The sequence below is a fragment of the Pseudophryne corroboree genome, chromosome 1, assembly GCF_028390025.1.
Source record: "Pseudophryne corroboree isolate aPseCor3 chromosome 1, aPseCor3.hap2, whole genome shotgun sequence".
Taxonomy (NCBI): domain Eukaryota; kingdom Metazoa; phylum Chordata; class Amphibia; order Anura; family Myobatrachidae; genus Pseudophryne; species Pseudophryne corroboree.
In genome coordinates this window covers 1,162,112,883-1,162,135,882 of record NC_086444.1, presented here as the reverse complement: position 1 = coordinate 1,162,135,882, position 23,000 = coordinate 1,162,112,883, and positions in this window count along the sequence as shown.

Sequence of the window (23,000 nt, the reverse complement as noted above, 5' to 3'; positions counted from 1 at the left end):
GTCAATAAGATATTGTAGTTGACCGTAACGGTGACGTGAGTCCAGGATCTTGACCACTTCATACTCAACGCCTCGTTGAGTTTGGACTTTCGGAGTTGGAGGAAGTGAGGAATGAAACCGATTCAAGATCAGCGGTTTCAACAGGGAAACATGGAATGTCCTGGGTATTTTTAAGAAGGGAGGCAACTGGAGTCTGTAAGCAACAGGATTGATGACTTGTTCAATCTTGAAAGGACCGATATAGCGAGGTGCAAACTTCATACTGGGAACTCTTAACCTCAAATTCTTCGTGGATAACCATACCCGATCACCCACCTTGAGAGCAGGAACTGCTCGACGCTTCTTATCCGCAAACTTCTTGTACCTGAACGATGCCTTGAGCAGAGCTGATCGTACGCTCTTCCAGATATTGGCAAACTGATGCAAGGTGATATCCACTGCGGGAACAGAAGTTGCTGGAAGCGGTTGGAACTCAGGGACTTTAGGGTGGAATCCAAAGTTAGTGAAGAATGGTGTTGAAGCAGATGAAGAATGATACTGGTTGTTATGACAGAACTCGGCCCAGGGAAGTAATTGAACCCAGTCATCTTGAGAGGAGGACACATAGATGCGGAGGAAGGCCTCCAAGTCCTGATTCACCCTCTCGGTTTGACCATTGGTCTGAGGATGGTAAGCCGTGGAAAACTTTAGCTTGACTTGGAGGACTTGACATAAACTTCGCCAGAATTTGGCTGTGAATTGAACTCCTCGATCTGAGATAATTTCTTCAGGAAGACCGTGGAGTCGGAAGATCTCTTGTATGAATACTTGAGCCAACTTGGAAGCTGACGGAAGACCGGTGAGAGGAATGAAGTGTGCCATCTTGGTGAACCGGTCAACTACCACCCAGATGGTATTGAACTTGTTGCACATGGGTAAGTCTGTAATGAAATCCATCGACAAGTGGGTCCATGGTCGACGGGGAACGGATAGTGGAACCAGTTGCCCCGCAGGCGACTGGCGGGATACTTTATGTTGGGCACACTTTGGGCAAGATGCAATAAACTCCAAGACGTCCTTTTTCAGAGTTGGCCACCAATAGGACCTAGAGATAAACTCCAGGGTTTTTTGGATACCTGTATGTCCGGCAAAACGGGAAGCATGGGCCCAATGCATGAGCTTCTTCCTTAGCATCGGCTTCACAAAACTTTTCCCTGATGGGGGCGTAGAGTCCATCCCTACCGTGGAGAATGCCAACGGATTTATAATAGGATGCTTGTCTGAAGACTCTGACTCATTTTCTTGCTCCCATGAGCGGGAAAGGGCATCGGCCTTGCGATTCTGAGAGCCCGGACAGAACTGGAGTTTAAAGTCGAACCTGGAAAAGAAAAGTGCCCATCTGGCCTGACGAGGGTTGAGACATTGTGCGCCCTTCAGGTATAAAAGGTTCTTGTGGTCTGTAAGTATGGTGATTGAATGAGAAGCTCCCTCCAACAGATACCTCCACTCTTCTAGAGCGAGCTTGATGGCTAGCAACTCCTGGTCGCCAATGGCATAGTTGCGCTCAGCTGGGGAGAACTTCCGGGAGAAGAAACTGCAAGGGTGTAAATGGCCATCTTTAGCCCTCTGAGATAACACCGCTCCTACTCCAACGGAGGAGGCATCCACCTCTAAGATGAAAGGAGAGTCGATGTCAGGCTGTTTCAGAACAGGCGCAGAGATGAACCTTTGTTTTAAAAGATGAAATGCTTGCATGGCTTCTTCAGACCACTTGGACGGGTTAGCACCCTTCTTAGTGAAAGCAGTAATAGGCGCCACAATGGTGGAAAAGTCTCGTATAAACTTTCGGTAATAGTTGGCGAACCCTAAGAACCTCTGGACCCCTTTGAGGGTTAAGGGTACCGGCCAATTTTGGATTGCTTGTAGTTTCTCAGGATCCATCTCTAGTCCGGAACCGGACACAATGTACCCTAGAAATGGAATGGACTTGACTTCAAAGACGCATTTTTCTAATTTGCAATAGAGATGATTGACACGGAGACGGGACAGAACCTCTTTAACCCAAAAACGATGTTCCTCTAAATCGTTGGCAAAAATGAGGATATCGTCTAGATAGACCACGACATGACGGTATAGAATGTCTCTGAAGATCTCATTGACAAAATGCTGGAAGACAGCTGGAGCATTGCTCAATCCGAAGGGCATGACGAGGTACTCATAATGTCCGTCACGGGTGTTAAAGGCGGTCTTCCACTCGTCACCCTCACGGATCCGGATGAGATTGTATGCACCTCGCAAGTCCAGCTTTGTAAAGATGGTAGCTCCGCTAACTCTGTCAAAGAGCTCAGTAATCAGGGGTAAAGGATAACGGTTCTTGATGGTAATGTCGTTCAAACCTCTGTAGTCGATGCACGGCCGCAGACCACCATCTTTCTTTTTTACAAAAAAGAAGCCTGCGCCGGCTGGAGAAGAAGAAGGTCGAATGAACCCCTTTGCTAGGTTCTCTTTAATATATTCCTCCATAGAATGCGTCTCAGGCAGAGACAACGGATAAGTTCGGCCTCGAGGTGGAACCTTCCCCGGAACGAGATCAATCGGACAGTCCCATTCTCTATGAGGAGGAAGGATATCAGCAGAAGCTTTACTGAACACATCCGTGAAATCTTGATATGGAGGAGGTGGAACATCAGACGACCTGGGGGAGGAAGAACAGACAGGCAAAACTTTAAACAAACATGTCTCAGCACAGGAGGAACCCCATGCCAGGATTTGCGTAGTCGTCCAATCAATTGTAGGATTGTGAAGACGGAGCCATGGAAGGCCCAGGACCACAGGATGTGTGGCTCTTGGAATCACTAAAAAAGAAATAAGTTCGGAATGAAGAACTCCCACTCTCAGACGAACTGGTAGAGTCCTTAAAGAAATAACTGCATCAAAAATTTTGCTGCCATCCACGGCAGTTAAAGAAATGGACGAAGGAAGTCTCTCGGTGGGTAGGGACCACCGTTTAACATAGGCTTCGGTAATAAAGTTCCCAGCTGCTCCGGAATCAAGGAGGGCAATGACGTTCCGATAACGTTGAGCAACTTGAAGCGAGACTGGGAGATTACAATCTTGAGGAGATGGAGAGGAGATCATTACTCCTAGCCGGCCCTCTCCTTGGCGAGCTAGGATTTGGAGTTTCCCGGACGTTTGGGACAGGCATTAATGGTGTGAGACGGAGCTGCACAATAGAGACAGAGAAACTCGGAGAGACGTCTTCGGCGCTCAGCAGGAGTTAAACGGGAACGGCCAAGTTGCATGGGCTCATCTTTAGATGGTGAAGGTTGACGAGGAGGAGGAGCAGAAGATTTTGGAGCAGATGATCTTCCACGCTCAGTTGCTCTCTCTCTGAAACGTAAATCAACTTTCGTGCAGAGTGAGATTAGCTCATCTAACTTAGAAGGTAAGTCTCTGGTAGCTAACTCATCTTTAATACGCTCAGATAAGCCATGCCAGAATGCAGCATACAGGGCCTCGTCGTTCCATGCCAGTTCGGATGCCAGGATCTGGAACTGTATCAGATATTGTCCTACAGTACGTGACCCCTGGCGTAAACGGAGAATCTCGGATGAAGCTGAGGTTACCCGGCCTGGCTCGTCGAAGATGCGCCTGAATGTTGACACGAAGGCAGTGTAGGAAGATAGCAGGGTGTCGGACCTCTCCCATAACGGTGATGCCCAATCAAGGGCTGAGCCACTGAGAAGAGAAATAATGTAGGCAATTTTTGTACGGTCACTGGGAAAATTGCCAGGTTGTAGCTCAAACTGAATCTCACACTGGTTGAGAAATCCCCTGCAGAATCTTGGAGATCCGTCAAATTTTGCTGGCGTTGGAAGATGAAGACGTGGAGCAGAAATGGGTAAGGTGGGTGGGGTTATAGCTGGAGTCACTGTGGTTGACGCACCAGACGCGCCTGATCCACGGAGAGTTGTCTGAATCCCATCCAGCCGAGTAGAGAGATCCTGGAGACAGCGGATGATGTGGCCCTGTGCAGCCTCCTGATGTTCTAGTCGGGCTGCCAGTTCTTGCATCGGCCTGGCCGCTTGATCCTGGTCTCCGGCTGGATTCATTAGGTCAGTGCTTACTGTCACAACTGAGGGCCTGAGCTGACGGGAGGCAGCCTCAGTTGTAGGGGCTGAGATGTACCGGAACCTGGGAGGTTGTATCAGACCCCTGGACATGTAAGTAACATGAATAATAACTGCCCGAAGGCGTGACCACGACAACTTGGATAAAAGTCAATGATGTTTATTATGACAACTCCGCAACACAGCAGCAGTAAAAGAAAACGTAAAAGTCAGCAAAGAATAAATACAGTTCCTGGGTACTACAGGATGGCAGGAGCCACAGGGCACTGGTAGTGTGAGATAGTTCTTATGATCTTCTAGGTGGAAAGTCCTTACCAGGCCTGACTGTAGCAATGGAGATAACCCAGGATTGTGCCAGCTGGTGTTCCAGGAAAAGCTGGGTTGCTGAAGATAAAACAGCTGCTGTGGATACTGGCTGGAACCAGACTGTTGTTAGCACGGAGTGGATACTGGCTGGAACCAGTTAAATAGTAAATGAACTTGGGAGCGATGAAATATGAACTGAAATGTAGAACTTGAGAGCGGAGAAATAATAATACCGGTGGAGAGTGGTAAAGTGTAGAAAGGACACCGGCCCTTTAAGGGAAGCTGTACTCTGCTGGAAGCTGAGCTGGAAGCAGGTAATGTTGTAGCTGGAAACAGATGAATCCACAATGGATTGGAGAGTCAGGCTACACCGCAGGTGGAATGCTGGTGCGGGTCTCTATGGTGGAAGTCTTGAGACAGGAGCTGGAACCTGGAAGACAATCACAGGAGAGAGACAAACAGGAACTAGGTTTGACAACCAAAGCACTGACGCCTTCCTTGCTCAGGCACAGTGTATTTATACCTGCAGCAAGGAAGGGATTGGCTAGGCAATTATGCAGATTATCAATACTGAGAACAGATTGGTGGAAATGATCAGCTGACAGAATCCAAGATGGCTGCGCCCATGCAGACACTTGGAGGGAAGTTTGGTTTGTAATCCATGTGGTAATGAAAACAGTAATGGCGGCGCCGGCCACCGGAGACAGGAGGCACCAGGCTGACAGATGCACATCCAACCACGCGGACACAGCGGAGGCCGCGGCTGACGTAATCGCCACTCAGACACTCTGCATGCAGAAGTTCAGGGACGGCGGCGGAGGCCGCGGGAGACGCCATGCCAGGTGTAATATGGCGTTTACTGTGACAGCGTCCCAGAGTGACAGGAGAGGATACAGGAATGTACACATCAGGATAACAGATGGGATCCGGTCCTGGAGCGCTGAGCCAGCCTTAGGAGGCATCTGATGGGTAAGAAATGGCGTCCAGATACCCGGATCGTGACACAAGTAGTACAATGATTACTCCTTCGCTACTTACATCTAAGCTGTATTATGTTTTGAGAATTGTGTTGCTCTTTGTTACCTGCACTCCATTTTTGTTATTTATTTACTGTTATGCTAAGTTTTGTCTCCCTGTACTGTCCTTTGTACAGCGCTGCAAAACACTTGTGGCGCCCTATAAATAAAATGTAATAATAATAATAATAATAATAATATTGGTTCAACTGTAGTGTCCAGATTAACAATGGGGCCTAGCTCCAGCTCCAGGACTCCACATAAAAATACGCCTATCGTGATGACGTCATGATGATCACCAGTCACCGGCTGGCCACAAAGTCTGACAAAAATCTAAATTGAAAATTGTGCTTCAGTTTGATTCACAAAATGATAAAATTCTTATACTTTTACATATTTAGGGAGACACTGGGCATACCTCCCAACTGTCCCGATTTTCGCTGGACAGTCCCGTTTTTTGGGACTGTCCCGCTGTCCCACCCGCGGGGCCGCAGTGTCCCGCGGTGAGGGGGGGGAGCAGTTGGGAGACTCCTGTCACTGAGCAGCGGTGAATAGACGCTGTGCGCATACACCCAGAGTATATTCACAGGTGACAGAGGGAGAAAGGGCATGCAAGCTGCTCAGAGAGCGCTGGGCATGCCCCCTCAGTGACGGTTAAAGGGTGAGTGACCCACGGTCACGGCTGTGACGCAAGACCACGCCCATTTCACTTAGGCCACACCCCCTAATTCAGGCGCTCGCGCAAGGATTCCTATTTTCACCTTTAAAAAGTTGGGTGGTAGGCATTGGGGCTGATAGTGTTGGAGTTGTACACACCCACATGTCAATGGGCACACCCACACAGCACTGGTCACACCTCCTCTGCTTCTCACAATGTGCGTCGGGTCATTTTCAGCTCCATTCCCATGTGGCCCTTAATCTGACCCTGCCTGATGAATGTTAATAAATAGAACAAAAGGCTTAACAATATTGCCTTCATTTACTGTCCTTGTGCACACACACAAAAAAAACACGCTGCAGATATTTGTCCTTCAGTAAATTTATCTATTTGTGTTTTTTATTGTATTATTTCACATATATATCGCAGGTTGTAGTTGCATCACATTTGATTTGATGCATCACATATAATCAGTCATATGGGAAGGAAGTGAGCACTGCCATCTTGTGGATTAAGTAGAAATTTCACTCACGAAAATCGTTCTTTGAGGATAATTTTGATATAGGAACAAAGGGAGAATAAGCACAGGGCTGTTTCTAGCCAATTTGGCTCCCAGTGCGAAATTTCAAAATGTGCCCCCCCCCCCCCCCCCCCCATTGACATTTAAAAAATAAAAAAAATGCGCCCCCCCCCCCATGGATATAAAAAGAAAAAGCATACGCGCGCCAAAGGTGCGCACGGTCCCGGCAAGGGAGCGTGGCCTCATTAAAACGGGCGTGGCCTCATCTGAAAAGACTACCTTACACCCCAGTTTTTGACCTTGCACCAACAGATCACGGCCACCACAGGGAATAAATAAATAATTTTTATATATATATATATATATATATATATATATATAAAAATCTTCTCCTATATAATAGCCCAGATCTGTGACTTTGTGACTCATTTGCTAATGCTGGGCGGAGTCACAACACTGGGCGGAGTTAATCAAATGAGTCACAGATCTGGGCAAATCTATAGGAGACTAGGAGCAGAAGCAGATAGTATGGGCATGGCATAGGCAGGGGTGCATACCTCCCAGCTTTCTTCAGGCAGACAGGGGTGCATACCTCCCAGCTTTCTTCAGGCAGAAGGAGGGACACATGCGTGGCGAAAAGGGGGCGTGGTCAACGAACAGGGGCGTGGTTTCACGGGAGGGCACCCGTTTTCGTCAGTGAGGGGGCATGCCCAGCGCTCTGTGAGCTGCTGGCATGCCTCCAGGGGCAGATTATGAGTCCGGGGGGCCCAGGGCACTTGAGACAGGGGAGCCCTATCTCATTGCTGTGCCTGCTGTGGGGTTGGGGGCGTTGCCTAATCGCGGGATGTGTGGCCACGCCCCCTTATGCAAATTCTGGGATTTTTTTTTTTTTAATGGAATTTTGGTCCCTCAGCTAGGGCTAAATCCAGAGGAGGTGGTCGCTACCCCCTACACACCCGCACAGGCATAAGAAAGCAGGGAGACTGCTGCCTCCCTGCAACACCACAGACCTGCCAACACGCAGCAGCGTGTGCTGACTGTAGCACAATGCTACCGCTGTTGCTGGCAGGACGGGGGAGCTTCTGAGCTGGGACAGAGCTACTCCAGCTGGGGGGCCCCCTAAAACTGTGGGGCCCATGGTACGTACCCCCTGCCCCTCCCCTTAATCCGTCTCTGCTGCCGGAACCCCCCCTTAATCTGTACCCCCTGATGCCCCCTCTCCCTCTGTCTCCACTAAATAGACGCTGTGCGCATGTGCACAGTGTCTATTCACCGCTGCTCTGCTAAGCAGAACAGCGAGTACAGGAGCTTTCCAACTGCCCCCCCCCCCCCCCCCCACCGCGGGACACTGTGACCCGCGGGTGGGACAGAGGGACAGACCCCAAAAAATGGGACTGTCCCGCGAAAATCGGGACAGTTGGGAGGTATGGGGGGGGGTGAGGTATGTGGGTATGCCGTACAGAGAGACGGGCACTGGCTCACTGTGTGCTTGACCCCCCACATCAGCATACTCAGCAGGGTCTCTCTGGTGCAGAGGAGCGTCACTTTCTAGCACACTCCACGCTTCTTAGCTGCAGTTTTGTGGGGCACCTGCCGCTGTGCAGGTTCCGTACTGCCTCTGTTATCTCCAGCCTCGGCAACCCCACCACTAGCTGCAGCGCTGCTGCCCGCAGTGAGGTGCGCCCAGCTCCTTCACACACTTTAGCCAGCGGGTAGCGCTGCAGAAGTCCGAGCTGCTTGCAGGCTCCGACCCCCTCCTCCCTCCAGCCGCAGCGTTTCCTGGAAGCTAACCAGTCACTCCCAGTCTCCTTTTACCACAGTGCCCAGCAGCCGCGAGGTCCGCACCGCGTGCATGCTATGACCCCCTCCTCCCTCCAGTCACAGCGTCTCCTGGGGGCTAACCAGTCACTCCCAGTCTCCCTTTACCACAGTGCCCAGCAGCCGCGAGGTCCGCACCGCGTGCATGCTATGACCCCCTCCTCCCTCCAGCTGCAGCATCTCCTGGGAGCTAACCAGTCACTCCCAGTCTCCCCTTACCACAGTGCCTGGCAGCTGCGCGAGGTCTGCGGTGTGTGACTGAGGAGGGGGGGAGGGATGCTGACGGGCAGAGGAAGAAGGACTCCAGCCTGAGAGAGTCAGCCATGCCAAGTCTCCACCAGCAGCAGATCCCAACAGGTTGGAGTGGAACAGCAGCAGCCAGCAGCAGTGACTCCGGTAAGACACATCTGTCTGTCACCATTGTTTTGTCCCTAATACCAATCTCTCCCGTGCCCTGTGTTCTGTCATGTCCCTGTCACCCCTGGCCTTGCCCTGTCACCCCTGGCCTTGCCCTGTCAGCCTTATCCTGGCCCTTTAACCCTTATGCTGGCCCTGTTACCCCTATCCTGGCTCTGTCACCCCTGTGATTGCCCTGTCAACCCTATACTGGCCCTGTCACCCCTGTCCTGGTCCTGCCGCCCCTACCCTGGCCCTGTCACCCCTATCCTGTCCCTGTCATTTCTGTCCTGGCCCCGTAGCCCCTGTCCTGGCCCTGTCACCCCTGTCCTTGCCCCGTCACCCCTGTCCTGGCCCCGTAACCCCTGATCTGGCCCCATCACCCATGTTCTGACCCTGTCATCCCTGTCCTGGACCCGTCACCCCTGTTCTGACCCTGTCACCCCTGTCCTGGCCCTGTTACTGCATACCCTCCAACTACCTTTTTGGCAGGTACAGTACCCGCAGCGCCTCCAGACCCCACCCCAATGCACCACACCTCTGCACCTTCCCCTCCACAACATGCGGCACTCCACCCCTCCCCCACACACTGTGCCTCCAGACCCCCTACACCACCCGCGGCTCCCACTGCTCCGCCCCTCCACCACCCACAGCACCTCCAGACCCCCTCCACTATCCACCCCCATATATGTCTCCCCCCACACCTGCCCCCCTCCACCCGCAGCATCTGCAGATCCCCTCCTCCATCTGCGGTCCCCCCCTCACCCACCCATTGCACCCCCGCACCTGCCCCTCCACCACCTACAGCGCCTCCGGACCCCCTTCCCCATCCGCCGCACCATCCGTACCTGCCCCTCCCCTACCCACGGCGCCTCCAGACCCCCTACCCCACCCCCGGCACCCCCGCCCCTTCCCATCCCACAGCACTTATGGAACCCTTCACCCATCCGCAACATTCCCGCACCTGCCCCTCTCCCACCCGTGGCACCCCTGCCCCTCCTCCACCTACAGTGCCCTTGGACCCCTCCCCCATCTGCAGCCCCCACTCCTCTGCCCCTCCCCCACCCGCAGCACCTCCCGACCCTTCCCCATCTGGGCCCCCCGCTTCTGCCCCCCCTCCACCCGCAGCATCTACAGACACCCTCCCCCATCCGCAGTCCCCCCCGCACCCGCTACATTCTGTACATCGTGCCCTGCAGGTGCTGTTCACGCCGTCGCAAGGGGCTGCGCGTCCTTCACCATCGCATGCCCATTGTGCAATATTTAACCACTAACAAAAGAATACAGGTAATGCTCCATATAATAGAAATATTGAACCCCAGAAAGGCATGCAAGGGTTAAGGGGGCGTAGCCCCTTGCGACGGTGTGAAGAGCGCCCGTAGGGCGCGATGAGGCACCTAGTATATATATATATATATATATATATATATATACACACACAGTATATTGGGGGTGATTCCGAGTTGTTCACTCGCTAGCTGCTTTTAGCAGCATTGCACACGCTAAGCCGCTGCCCTCTGAGAGTGTATCTTAGCTTAGCAGAATTGCGAACGAAAGATTAGCAGAATTGCGAATAGAAATTTCTTAGCAGTTTCTGAGTAGCTCGAGACTTACTCACAGATTGTGATCAGCTCAGGCCGTTTCGTTCCTGGTTTGACGTCACACACACGCCCAGCGTTCGGCCAGCCACTCCCCCGTTTCTCCAGACACTCCCGCATTTTTCCCTGACACGCTTGCGTTTTTCCGCACACTCCCAGAAAACGGCCAGTTTTCGCCCAGAAACACCCACTTCCTGTCAATCACACTCCGATCACTTCAACGATGAAAAATCTTCATTCGGACGTGAGTAAATCTACTAAGTTTTGTGCTAAAATACTAACCGCATGCGCACTGCGTACCATGCGCATGAGCATTTTTGCCTTAATTGCTCCGTTGCGAAAATCGGCAACGAGCGAACAACTCGGAATGACCCCCATTATGCCATACACCGCAATGCCCTTGGTACATTAAATCCCCATTTTACACATTACGGCAGGCAAGAGTCCCCATTTTACCCATCGCGGCAGGCAAGCGTCAAGTGGGGGGAAGGAAGGGAGAGGGAGGGGGGGAGAGAGAGACCTACTTACATTTGCAGAGGTTCTTCGGGCCGCCTCTCCCTCCTCGCGCCGGCCGCCTCCTCCTTCTAGCTTGGCTCCCCCTCCTCTTGTCATCAGTACTCCGCTCGGGGGCGAAGTTTCACGGAATGACGCGATTACGTCGTGACGTCACGACGCAACCATGTCATTCTACGAAACTCCACCCCCCGAGCAGGAGTACTCGGGAAGAGGGAGGAGGGGGAAGCATGGACCCGCAAAGTGCCGCGTCCATGGCATATGGCATCACAAGGGTTCCGCAGTGCCTAACAATATAGGGGGAGATGTACTAAGCAGTGAAAAGAGGGGAGAAGTGAGCCAGTGGAGAAGTTGCCTATGGCAGCAAACCAGCACTGAAGTAACATTTAGAATTTGCATACTATAAAATTATACAGAGCAGCCGATTGGTTGCCATGGACAACTTCTCCACTCTTATCACTACTTAGTACAACTCCCCCAATGTAGGACAAGTATGTGCTGCATAAACATTTCTGCATCAGGGGACTGGGCACCGAAATATTCATCAGGGTGGCAGAAACACGAGGGTTATGTGCCATTGTAGGGAGTATCAAGTAGAAGATATAGTATCTGGAACAAACCATGTTGCAATTTAAGGGTGCAAATATATTTATTGTTTTTGAAAGCAGGGTAAATAGTAATTCTGGCTGCTTTTACATGTAACCCACATATGCTGGGCAGCTTTATTTTTACACTGACATTCAGGTTTGGGTTTGGACACACCCCACTCGTATCTAAGGGGTGTGTGTACTTAGGGGTCTAGTCAGTGCATGTCGGATCCTCTCCGACGGTGCAGTATTCAATTAGCGGGCATTTCTGACAGACTTTCCCCTTTTTCGACAATGCTGATCCGACGTTGTTTTTTTTAAATGGATCAATATTGTCGACAACGGGCCAAAAATCCACCGAACCACATGTTTTCCGACAAGTCAGAGTTGCCGATAAGTCGGCAAAACGGCAGCTCCATTGAATAGGTCAAATCCTGATTCGACCAAAAAAAAGTCGGAAACTGCCGTCTTTCCGACTTGACGTCAATTCCGACTTCAATTGAATAGACCCCTAAGCCTTTGAGTTACTGCTTATTTTTTTATTTTTATTTTTAGCTTTGGTCCCAACCCATAATCAGACCCTTTAGGGTATATTCAATTCCTGTCGGATCCTTTCCGATGGAAAGGATCCGACAGGTCAGTATTCAATGCTTCGACCAAACTCGACAGGTTTTGGCCGTTCCGACAATGGCAATTCGACTTTTTTAAAAGTCGGATTGACATTGTCAGAAACGGGGCTAAAACCTGTCGCGTTTGGGTGCGCTTCCAACAAGATACGTGGATTCCGACAAGTTGGGAATTCAGAAAAAAAGAGCCGGCATTGAATAGGTCGGAACCGATTCCGACCTAAAACAGTTGCAAACTGCCGTCTTCCCGACAAGACGGCAGTTTCCGACAAGAATTGAATATACCCCAAATGTCTCTGAACAGCATGTCAGCCATTTAACTGTCGACATTTTGACCCTGTCAACACTATTGACAGTCTATCTCCATCAGGATACCCCATCCTGATGGAAAATAGACTGTCAATAGTGTTAACAGGGTCAAACTGTCGACAGTTAAATGGTCAACATGGACTTAGGTTGACAGAGTCAAAAGGTCAACATGTTGAAAAGGCCAACATGCGATTCATGATTTTTTCATGATTTTTACGGTTAGGGTTAGGCTGACAAAGGGGATGGTTAAGATTAGTCACTTGGGGGAGGATTAGGGTTAGGCTGCCGGCGGGGATAGTAAGGGTTATGCACTTGGGGGAGTGTTGTGGGGCCTAATTCAGACCTGATCGCAGCAGGAAATTTGTTAGCAGATGGCCAAAACCATGGGGTCATTCCGAGTTGATCGCACGCTGCCGATTTTCGCAGCGATCAGGTTACTACTGCGCATGTGTATGCCGCGCAATGCGCACGTGCGGCGTACGGTGACAAACAGCATCGTTGCTGGGCAATGCTTCTAGCGACAAATCCATTCGAACGGGTGATCGCAAGGAGATTGACAGGAAGAGGGCGTTTATGGGTGTCAACTGACCATTTTCTGGGAGTGGTAGGGAAAACGTAGGCATGTCCAAGCATTTGCAGGGCGTGTGTCTTACGTCAATTCCGGGACCGGACAGGCTGAAGTAATCGCAGCGGCTGAGTAAGTTCAGACCTACTCTGAAACTGTAAAAAACTTTCATCCCGCTCAGCTGCACATGCGATCGCACACTTGCAAAGCGAAAATACACTCCCCCCGTGGGCGGCGACTATCTGAACGTTGTTCTGCAAAAAATAGCTAGCGAGCGATCAACTCGGGTGGGTTATATTGTTTCTGTGCAGGGTGAATACTGGTTGTTTTATTTTTACACTGCAATTAGATTACCATATTAATACCATATTATGCCCTTTGCACCATATTAAGTCCCCACAGTAATGCCCGCCACCAAAGGGGCATGGCCTAGGAAAAGGGGCGTGGCTTCGCTGAGGACCCGCGATCGTGAGCCACGCCCCCGTTTTCGGCACTTTGGGGGCATGCCCAGCGCTCTGTGAGCCGCTGGCATGCCCCCTCTCCCTCTGACTCCAGTGAATAGACGCTGTGTGCATGCGCACAGCGTTTATTCACCGCTGCTCTGCTAAGCAGGGCTGCGACAGACAGGAGCCTCCCAACTGCCCCCCCCCCACCGTGGGACACTGCGGCCCACGGGTGGGACAGTGGGACAGACCCCAAAAAACGGGACTGTCCCGCAAAAATCAGGACAGTTGGGAGGTGTGGGTTAGGGTTAGGCACCAGGGAGAGGGTTAAGGTTAGGTCAAAGGTGGATCAATTTGCATACATTTGCAGTCTCCGTCCTTATGCGATTGCATGGCCCGGCGCATAGTCACTGTTGCTGTGTATGGCACACGGGCAATTTACAGATAACCCGCAGATGTACTGTAGGTTCACCATTAAAAAAAAAGTAAAGTCAATAATTGCCATTAAGGCAGTATTTAAATGACAGGCATTACTGAGTATTTACACATTACTAAAGTCGAAGTCAAATGACAATACTGTAGATGCGACCGCTTCTGCACCCTCCTCTGAATCAGACTCACAGTAACAGACTCATGGGCAGACTAGACCTGCAAAAAGGGTGGGCTTCTGTATGCCGACTAACGGGATACCGGCGCACAGTATACCGGTGCCGGGATCCCGACAGCCGGCATACCGACACTTATTCTCCCTCGTGGGGGTCCACGACCCCCCTGGAGGGAGAATAAAATAGTGTGGCGCGCGTAGCGTGCCACCGTGCCCGTAGCGTGGCGAGCGCTGCGAGCCCGCAAGGGGCTCATTTGCGCTCGCCACACTGTCGGTAAGCCGGCGGTCGGGCTCCCGGCGCCGGTATGCTGGTCGCCGGGAGCCCGACCGCCGGCATATCGTAGTGAACCCCTGCAAAAATGTGTGTATTGGTTGTTTTATGCACAATGATGATGTCACAGCAGCTCAGGTGACTGCATTCCAAATGTTTTGGCTTATACCAGATCCTATTAAGTCCTAAACATATGGTAGGAGCTGCATATGTTTACTGGCAAGGGAAGCTATTACATCACTTTCTTACAGCACTGCTGTGGAATTTTAGGATAACAGTGAACAATGGGCCTAATTCGCGTATTCGGACGCAGTGGATCTGCGCAAGCATGATGCCGCAGCCACAGTGATTTGTACAGAGATGCCCACTCATGCAGCTCTGATCCACCGCTTGCTAACAAAAAATGCACCATACCTCTAATGCAGAGAGCAGAGCTGATCTGTGTTTTATCCAAGGTGGGGTGGATTGCGCATTCATACATCCGCCTCCCCAATCAGCAGCATATATGCACCTGTTGTATGTTGTTGTCATTACCAGCATATAGGGCATGACTCAGAGTTGTACGCAAATGAAATTGTGATTTTCTAGGCTACGGACCTGCTAATGTAGCAGGTGAAGCTGCCGGCCAGAAATAAAATGAGATGCCAACCGGAGTTATCGCAACTCAGTCGCAATTGCATACACATTTGCAGCCTACACGCAACAACGCAGAACATTGGGGGTAATTCTGAGTTGATCGCAGCAGGAAATTTTTTAGCAGTTGGGCAAAACCATGTGCACTGCAGGGGAGGCAGATATAACATGTGCAGAGAGAGTTAGATTTGGGTGGGTTATTTTGTTTCTGTGCAGGGTAAATACTGGCTGCTTTATTTTTACACTGTAATTTAGATTGCAGATTGAACACACCCCACCCAAATCTAACTCTCTCTGCATATGTTATATCTGCCTCCCCTGCAGTGCACATGGTTTTGCCCAACTGCTAACAAAATTCCTGCTGCGATCAACTCAGAATTACCCCCATTGACTGCTCCAGTAGAAACACTGACGCCATGTTTCTCTGCGTACATGATCGCAGCGGATGTCAGATATACGCCCTAAAAATGGCCATGACACGCCTGCGTTTTTGCTGAAACTCCCCATTACCACCCCAAGTGGTCACTTCCTGTCTAATCACTCTGCAGTGAAATTGCAGCGCATGTGCAGTCTGCCGACAATCGCTCAATTGCGAAAACTTCGGCATAGCATACCCATAGCTTCACACATTTTTTCCCACTACTTTGAAGCACCTGCAACCAGCACCCATCCGCTTTGTATTCCAGACGACTTTGTCTGCGGATCCTATATTCTAATAGCTGATAATATTTTCCCATGGTGTCTTTTCAAAGGACACTTTTCCCTTGCATCGGCAGACTCTGTTCATTACTGGATCTGACACAGACAAACCTAACCTATTTTTGTCATTTATACAGAAGATAGTAATGCATGGGAGAATAGGCGGCTTATACAAAGTCATTGGGATGTGCAGTCAATAGCCAGACCTTTTTGAAAAACGAGATACTGTAAATACTATGCTGTGAGCAGCATGAAAGATCACCTGTTTAAACGAGATGATCTCTGAACATTCCAGGGAGGGGAGACCTACAGGGGATTAAAAGGACATGGAACTGAAAAGTGAATAATAGATTTAGTTTAGCAAAATATTATGTTTTTCAATACGGTCATTATGTAGTGGTGGAACTCTACCCAGGCTTTTTATAGTGATTCTCCATGGGATGGCTTGAGTCATTCACCCCTCTACTGGAATACTTCTGTCATGCTAGCCCCAGCGCCCAGTATTACTTCCAGCCCCAGCACCAGTGCCACTTCCAGCCTCTGCGCCCAATATCCATTCCAGCACCAGCCCCTAGTGTCACTTCCATCCCCTGTGTCACTTCCATCCAGGCCCAGCCCCCAGCGACACTTTCAGGCCCAGCCCCCAGTGACACTTTCAGGCCCAGCCCCCAGTGACACTTTCAGGCCCAGCCCCCAGTGACACTTCCAGACCCAGCCCCCAGTGACACTTCCAGACCCAGACCCCAGTGTCAGTTGCTGCCCTTGTGCCTCTTCCAGCCCCAGCCTAGTATTAGTGCCTCTTCCAGCCTGCAACTTACCTTCCTCTGGCTGCCTGCCCAGCCCACGGTCCCCTCCCTGTCCGATCCCAGGGCAACAGTCCCAGCAGCCCCACCCTGATGGCAGCTCTGGTGGCTGATACAGTGTGTTGTTTAGCTATAATTACCTAAAGCCTATAGCCTATTAAAATATATTTAGAACAGCACTCTGTTATCAGTCTCTCTGCTGCTGGAGGGTTACATAGGTAGTTCCTAACTGGTGTTATAATCATTTGAGGCCAGTCCTACAATAACATGGCTAATAGTGTCTTCTAGCATAGCTGAGATAGCTTCTTAGTGACAGTGGAAAGTGAGTTGGCTTGGCTGTTAGTGGATTTAAAGATTGACAGTGTCTAGATAAACAGTTAATAGTTCGACACCCGATAGTCGACATTCAATAGGTCAACAGGGTGATAAGGTTGATAGGGTCAAAAGGTCAATAGTTAAATGGTTGGCATGGATTTACTAAAAAAAATATTTTGTGTTATTTTAACCCTAACCCTCCCCTTAGTGCCTAGCCCTATCCCTCCCCTTGTGGCCTAACCCTCTGCCAAGTGCCTAGTCATTCCCTCCAGCAGCCTAACACTAGCCCTAATCCTAAAAATCATGAAAAATGATGTGTCGACTTTTGTGTTGATAATTTGCATGTTGACCTTTTTACCTTGTTGACCTAAGTCTATGTAAATCATTTAACTATTGACCTTTTGGCCCTGTTTATTTGACTGTTGACCACCTGGTGTCAACCTATTGACTGTCTATCTTCCACCCAGATACCGACTTGGCTGAAGAGGGACCTACAGTATCTCTGATGTGCTAGCATACCCTTGACAGGCTATTTGGGCAGTGGTTACTTACTTTCTCTCAGCTAATGGAGGACTCTCTCATTCAGCTCTGCAGCCTGCTGGACAGTCTGCCCCTTGGTGAGGTCTCCTGGTTCCTGCCTATTGAGAAGGAGAATAGTAGCGGGTTGTCCCTGACTGAAGAAGGCATCTGCTAGAGTGCTACAGCTTTCCCGGCTTGCTTCCAGTTCTCTTCATTGTGCCTCAGGTAAAACCTCTCAACGGTTCTCTGCAGGATCTACTTATATTGTTGAACCCCCTCAGCTGTTGGGTCTCCCACTCTCGGTGCATGCCTCACTCGCTGCACTCGCATATGCAGCTTCTCAAACCTTCCCTTCATCAGCAGCTACCAGCAAGCTCACTCAGGATGCCAGGAGCTGCCCCAAGAAAGTTCTCCCCAAAAACAGAACAGCTAACAACGCCCTCTGCCATGTTTTCATAAAATACTCTTAAACCTGCATATTAAAATTCCCTACTATTATACAAAACAAATTATATATATATATTTGAAATGGGGGAGTCAAGGGAATGGTTGAAGGCATAGCCTGATGAGGGAGAGATTGAGGACGTGGGCAAGATCAGAACAGGCAGAAGGAGAAAGGTAGCAGAGGAGGAGGGAAGGGATAGGGGCAAAGAGGGGAGGTGGTGGTGGGGCATGACTTCCTCCCCGAAACAGGGAAGAAAGGAGAAGGCACTGGTGAGGGTCTGGAGGGATATGATGCCCTGACATATGGACTTTTGGATGTCAATTTTGGATGTCAAGTGGGTGGCAAGTCAAGGGCAGAGAGTGAGGAGAGGAAAGTAGGTGGGAGAGGGCAGAGGAAGAAGTTGTCAGTGGCAAAGAGACGCCAGGGGTTTGGAGACTGGGAGATTAGGTACTTGAAAAGTGATTGTTTAGAGAGGGAGAGGTAAATTTACTAGGATGGGAGTTCTCTTTAAGATGGGATGTTGCCCATAGCAACCAATCAGATTCCAGGTAGTATCTTTTAGAAGGGTCTAGACAAACGAGAAGTAGAATCTGATTGGTTGCTATGGGCAATATCCCATTTTAAATAGAACTCCCATCTTAGCAAATTTACCCCGGAGAGAGCAGCACTGTACGATGAGAGCATAAATTTGAAACAGGGGAGGTCCACCTTATAGTGTGATTCCCTCCACTGTCACTCAGCAGTACATAAGCATTTTTTGTAAATATCTGGTGAATTTGAAATGCCATAGTTGAGGTGTTGATCTGTGAGGGTGAATAGTGGTTGCTGGAGCCATAGATTCAAGAGCAGAATTAAGGGAGGCATTGTATAGGGAAGTGGCTAGGGAAACAGTGTCGACAGCCTCATTGTTACACATCGTGATGGTAGCCTTAGGAGATGGAGAAGCAGAGAGGGATAAGTTAAAAAGAGAGCGGTTGATAGTCAGGGGGAATGGGGAGCTTGAGTAATCAGAAATATCACAACGGTGAGGGAAGACAAGATCAAGTGAGGGCCCACTCACATGGCAAGGTGAGGAGGTCCACTGGGAGAGGCCAAGCAATGATGTGAAGTCAAGGAGTTTAGAGGCAGAGTGTTTTGTAGGGATATTGACTGGGATGTTGAAATCACCTAAAATAATATAGGGAATGTCAGAAGAGACGTAGTAAGGAAACAAACTTGTCGAGGAATTAATAGGGAATGTCAAGAAGACGGTAAAAGACAGCTACTCGAAGGTGAACAGGTTGGAAGTGGCGTATAGCATGGACCTCAACTGTCAAGAATGTATGTAACGGTTCTGGGGGTATCAGTTGGTAGTAGTCGGAAGATAGAAGGACCCCAAAACCACCACCATGGTGTCCAGTGGGTGTGAGAGAATGTGAGTCCCCCAGCAGAGAGAGCAGTGGGAGAAGCGATGTCAGAGGGAGAAACCCTGGTTTCTGTAATGGCTACGTGATTCAGGTAGTTGGAGATATAAAGTTCATCTTCAGACCTGGCATTCCAGAGGGCACAGGAGAGATGGGAGAGAGATTGTGGGAGACATGTGAATGAGATTATCAGGGTTGCTGTAGCATTGAGGTGAGATTAATTTGGATAGCAGGGATAAAGAAGGTGTAGTGATGGTACCTGAGCTAGTAAGGGAAAGTACAGGAGGTTGGCAGGGAGGCAGTGTGGTGTGATGTGGATGAAGGGAAGCAGAGGGTTGGACAGGAGACATAGGAGGGGAGAGAGAAGGAGATGTAGGAGACAAGGGGGGTGGGGGGGGGGGAGAAACCCCCACAACAAATCCTGTGTTTGCCCCTGCATGCCCCCTTTTTGAAAAACGGTGCCTGTTGCTGCCACTAAACAGCATGTCAATCATACTGTGTCTAAGAGGGGGCTGTGGGCAATATCGCAAGACCTGTTCTGCACATGAACAGGTTTTCTGTTTGCGCAGTCCCACAAATATCGGCTTTCTTGGTAAACCATTGGATTTTGTACAATCTCAATCAGGCCCTGTGTTTCGGGGGGGGGGGGGGGGGCAGTGTGGTTAATGGCTGAGGTTATTTGTGATTGTTGTAATATGCAGTATATCAGGCTTAGTACTCCAAATATGCAAATATCCTTCAACCAGGAAACCCCAAGTATTTCAGATAATTGATCTCATACTTATACAACCTGTACTCAGGTATGTTAGCAAAATTACTTCTATCCTCTGCTTTAATTAAATTTTTCTAGTAACTATAAGCCTTATTTATCAATTGACCATACCTGTACTTTCACTTTAAATAGCAGCAGTCTCTTAGATATGTAGGAATGGGTCCCTACAGCAAGCCTCGCAGTGTGAGTAATACGCATTGGCAGGAAGAAAATATAACACATTCCTGGCCGTATTCTTTCACCTTTTTTCTTGTACAAGAATGTGTTTCCTTTGTATACAGTTACCCTGACTTAATAGTCCGGGGTCACGATCGCCAGCTTCACAGTGAATAAACGTGTTGTAGAACTTTCCTAACTAAGAAAAAGAGAACCCAAAGCACGTCTCGGCTCTCCGAAGGATAAAGTAACAGTCAGTTCATTTTGTCGTACAAGAAATAATACTCTGTGAATGATGTGTGACACTGGAGCAGTATATTTAATAATGTTTAACACAACACAGGTCTCGGTACAGGAAGCATGGCACCTCAGCGATGGCCAAATAGGAGCCACTGAAATAAAATTGGTCCCTGGTGCCAGTTTTAGAGAAAGAACATACTGTTACTGCTCCACCCTGGCGTGCCTCTGAACCCCCGGCTGCAGTTATTTAACATTCTACATTACCGTTTGCTGTCTCAGTCTTGTATTGTTAAAACCGAGCCGATTTGCCAAAAACTACAACTGATTTTTTTTTTTCATGTGCCCAAAGAAATAATAGCAACTGTCCCAATGCTTCGTGGCTGAGCTGGATTTCTCTAATATGGCTAATACGCATGACGGAGGCAAGAAATTTCCTACCGATCAAGGGGTCTGTTCATGAAGCAGTGAAAAGTGTGGAGAAGTGAGCCTGTGGAGATGTCGCCCATGGCAACCAATCAGCTGCTCTATACAATTGTATAGTATGTAAATTATAAATGTTACTTCAATGCTGATTGGTTGCCATGGGCAACTTCTCCACTGGCTCACTTCTCCAAACTTTTCACTGCTTCATGAATAGACCCCAGTGAGTTATTAAGGTGGCAAGACTTCTAAAGACGTCAGGTGGAGGTGTGTGTTTCCCATAGCATCCAGTCACATTCTAGCGATCATTTCATTTTATAAAATGTACTAGATAAATTATTAAGTTACTAGATAAATCTAATTGGTTGCTATGCGCAATATCACTGGTTGTCATCTTTGGAAGGATGGATACATCCTCCCACTGAGTCTGACAGCGATCAGGTTTGTATTTAAAAATGGGTTGTGTATGATACGTCGACAGTCATAGGGGTATATTTACTAATGTTTTCAGTATTGGAGGTGTAGCAACTAGATTCTAGCTATTAGCTTCTAAGAAGGTGATAGATAAATAAGCAGAATCTGATTGGTTGCTATGTAACCCTCCCTTCCCGCAGCCTAAACCTATCCCCTTTCCCCTTCCCCCAGCAGCCTAACCCTAACCATCCCCGGGGGTGCCCAATGCTAACCACGCCCCCACACACAAACACCTGGGGCTTATCTCTCTGGCGTTCTGGCAAATAGGTTGATCGGGATAGCGGCGCCGGCATTCTGATCAGTGTCGGGATTCTGGCTTCAGTATTTTGACAGCCAGGATCCTGTCTGTCGGGATCCTCTTAAATCACATAACTGTGCAGTGCATCCCTATGAGAAGAGTCCATGTAGAGTGTACTGTCATTCTGAATGATTCTACTGCATGTGCTGCCCTGTGACTGCCAGAGACAACCATGTCCTGTTACTGTATACAGACTACTTTAAATACTCTCCAAACATTTCCAAACACTGAAACTTCTTTTACTTTTAATTGACTGTGAAATGCTATGCATGAAGGAAGGAGACCTAGAGCATGTAATAAAGTCAGCTCCTTGTTATAAGTCTGGGCATGTAGACGAGCCTGGATTAAATAATGTAGGCTATTCATATAGTACATGTAACACTGTGTGCTGCAGTAGAGGAAATATTGTCTGGGACTCCGCTGCTTCGTTTTATTTTCTAATTGGGATTAATCTGCAGTTCATAGGTGGTGCTACATTGGGGCTTATTGGGAGCAAAGCAAAATGAACAGGTACTGTAACTTTGCACCTGGACAACCCACGCTGTAATGCAAGGTGTACAAGTACATATATTATTTTTGCATGTTCATTAAATGGGATCCGGACTGAAAGTCGACAGTAACTAGGTCGACAATGTCTAGGTCGACCACTATTGGTCGACAGTAACTAGGTCGACAGGGTGTCTAGGTCGACAGGGTCTTTAGGTCGACATGTTCTAGGTCGACAGATCAAAAGGTCAACATGAGTTTTTCACAATTTTTTTCTTTTTTTGAACCTTTTCATACTTAACGATCCACGTGGACTACGATTGGAACGGTAATCTGTGCCGAGCGAAGCGGTAGCGGAGCAAAGGCACCATGCCCGAAGCATGGCGAGCGAAGCGAGCCATGCGAGGGGACGCGGTGCACTAATTGGGGTTCCCGGTCACTCTACGAAGAAAACGACACCAAAATAACATTAAAAGCTCATGTCGACCTTTTGACCTGTCGACCTAGAACATGTCGACCTAAAGACCCTGTCGACCTAGACACCCTGTCGACCTAGTTACTGTCGACCAATAGTGGTCGACCTAGACATTGTCGGCCTAGTTACTGTCGACTTTCAATACCACACCCCATTAAATACTGCCAGCCTTTGCGGGTGTGGTATTGAAAGTCTCTCTCAGAGCTCTCACTAGTGCCGTAACAGAGATGATGAAAGAAATCCGAGACATACGCTTGGAACAGGCCGAGAATAAGCGCGGATTCTGGCGTCACGATTCAGGTGGACGAAACAGACGAAAATGGGACATCCCGCGAGGCCCCATCGATCAGTTCGATGCACAGGGGAGACCCATCTGTCAACGCTGCAAGTTGAGTGGGCATGTTGAGCGTGAATGTGAAGTCGAGCCTTTAAACGACATGACCCCAAGGTAAGGAACCGACCCTCGGGAAGAACCTCGCAAATAGGTCCATCGGCGCCAGAATGGTGGCCTCAATACGTGGGC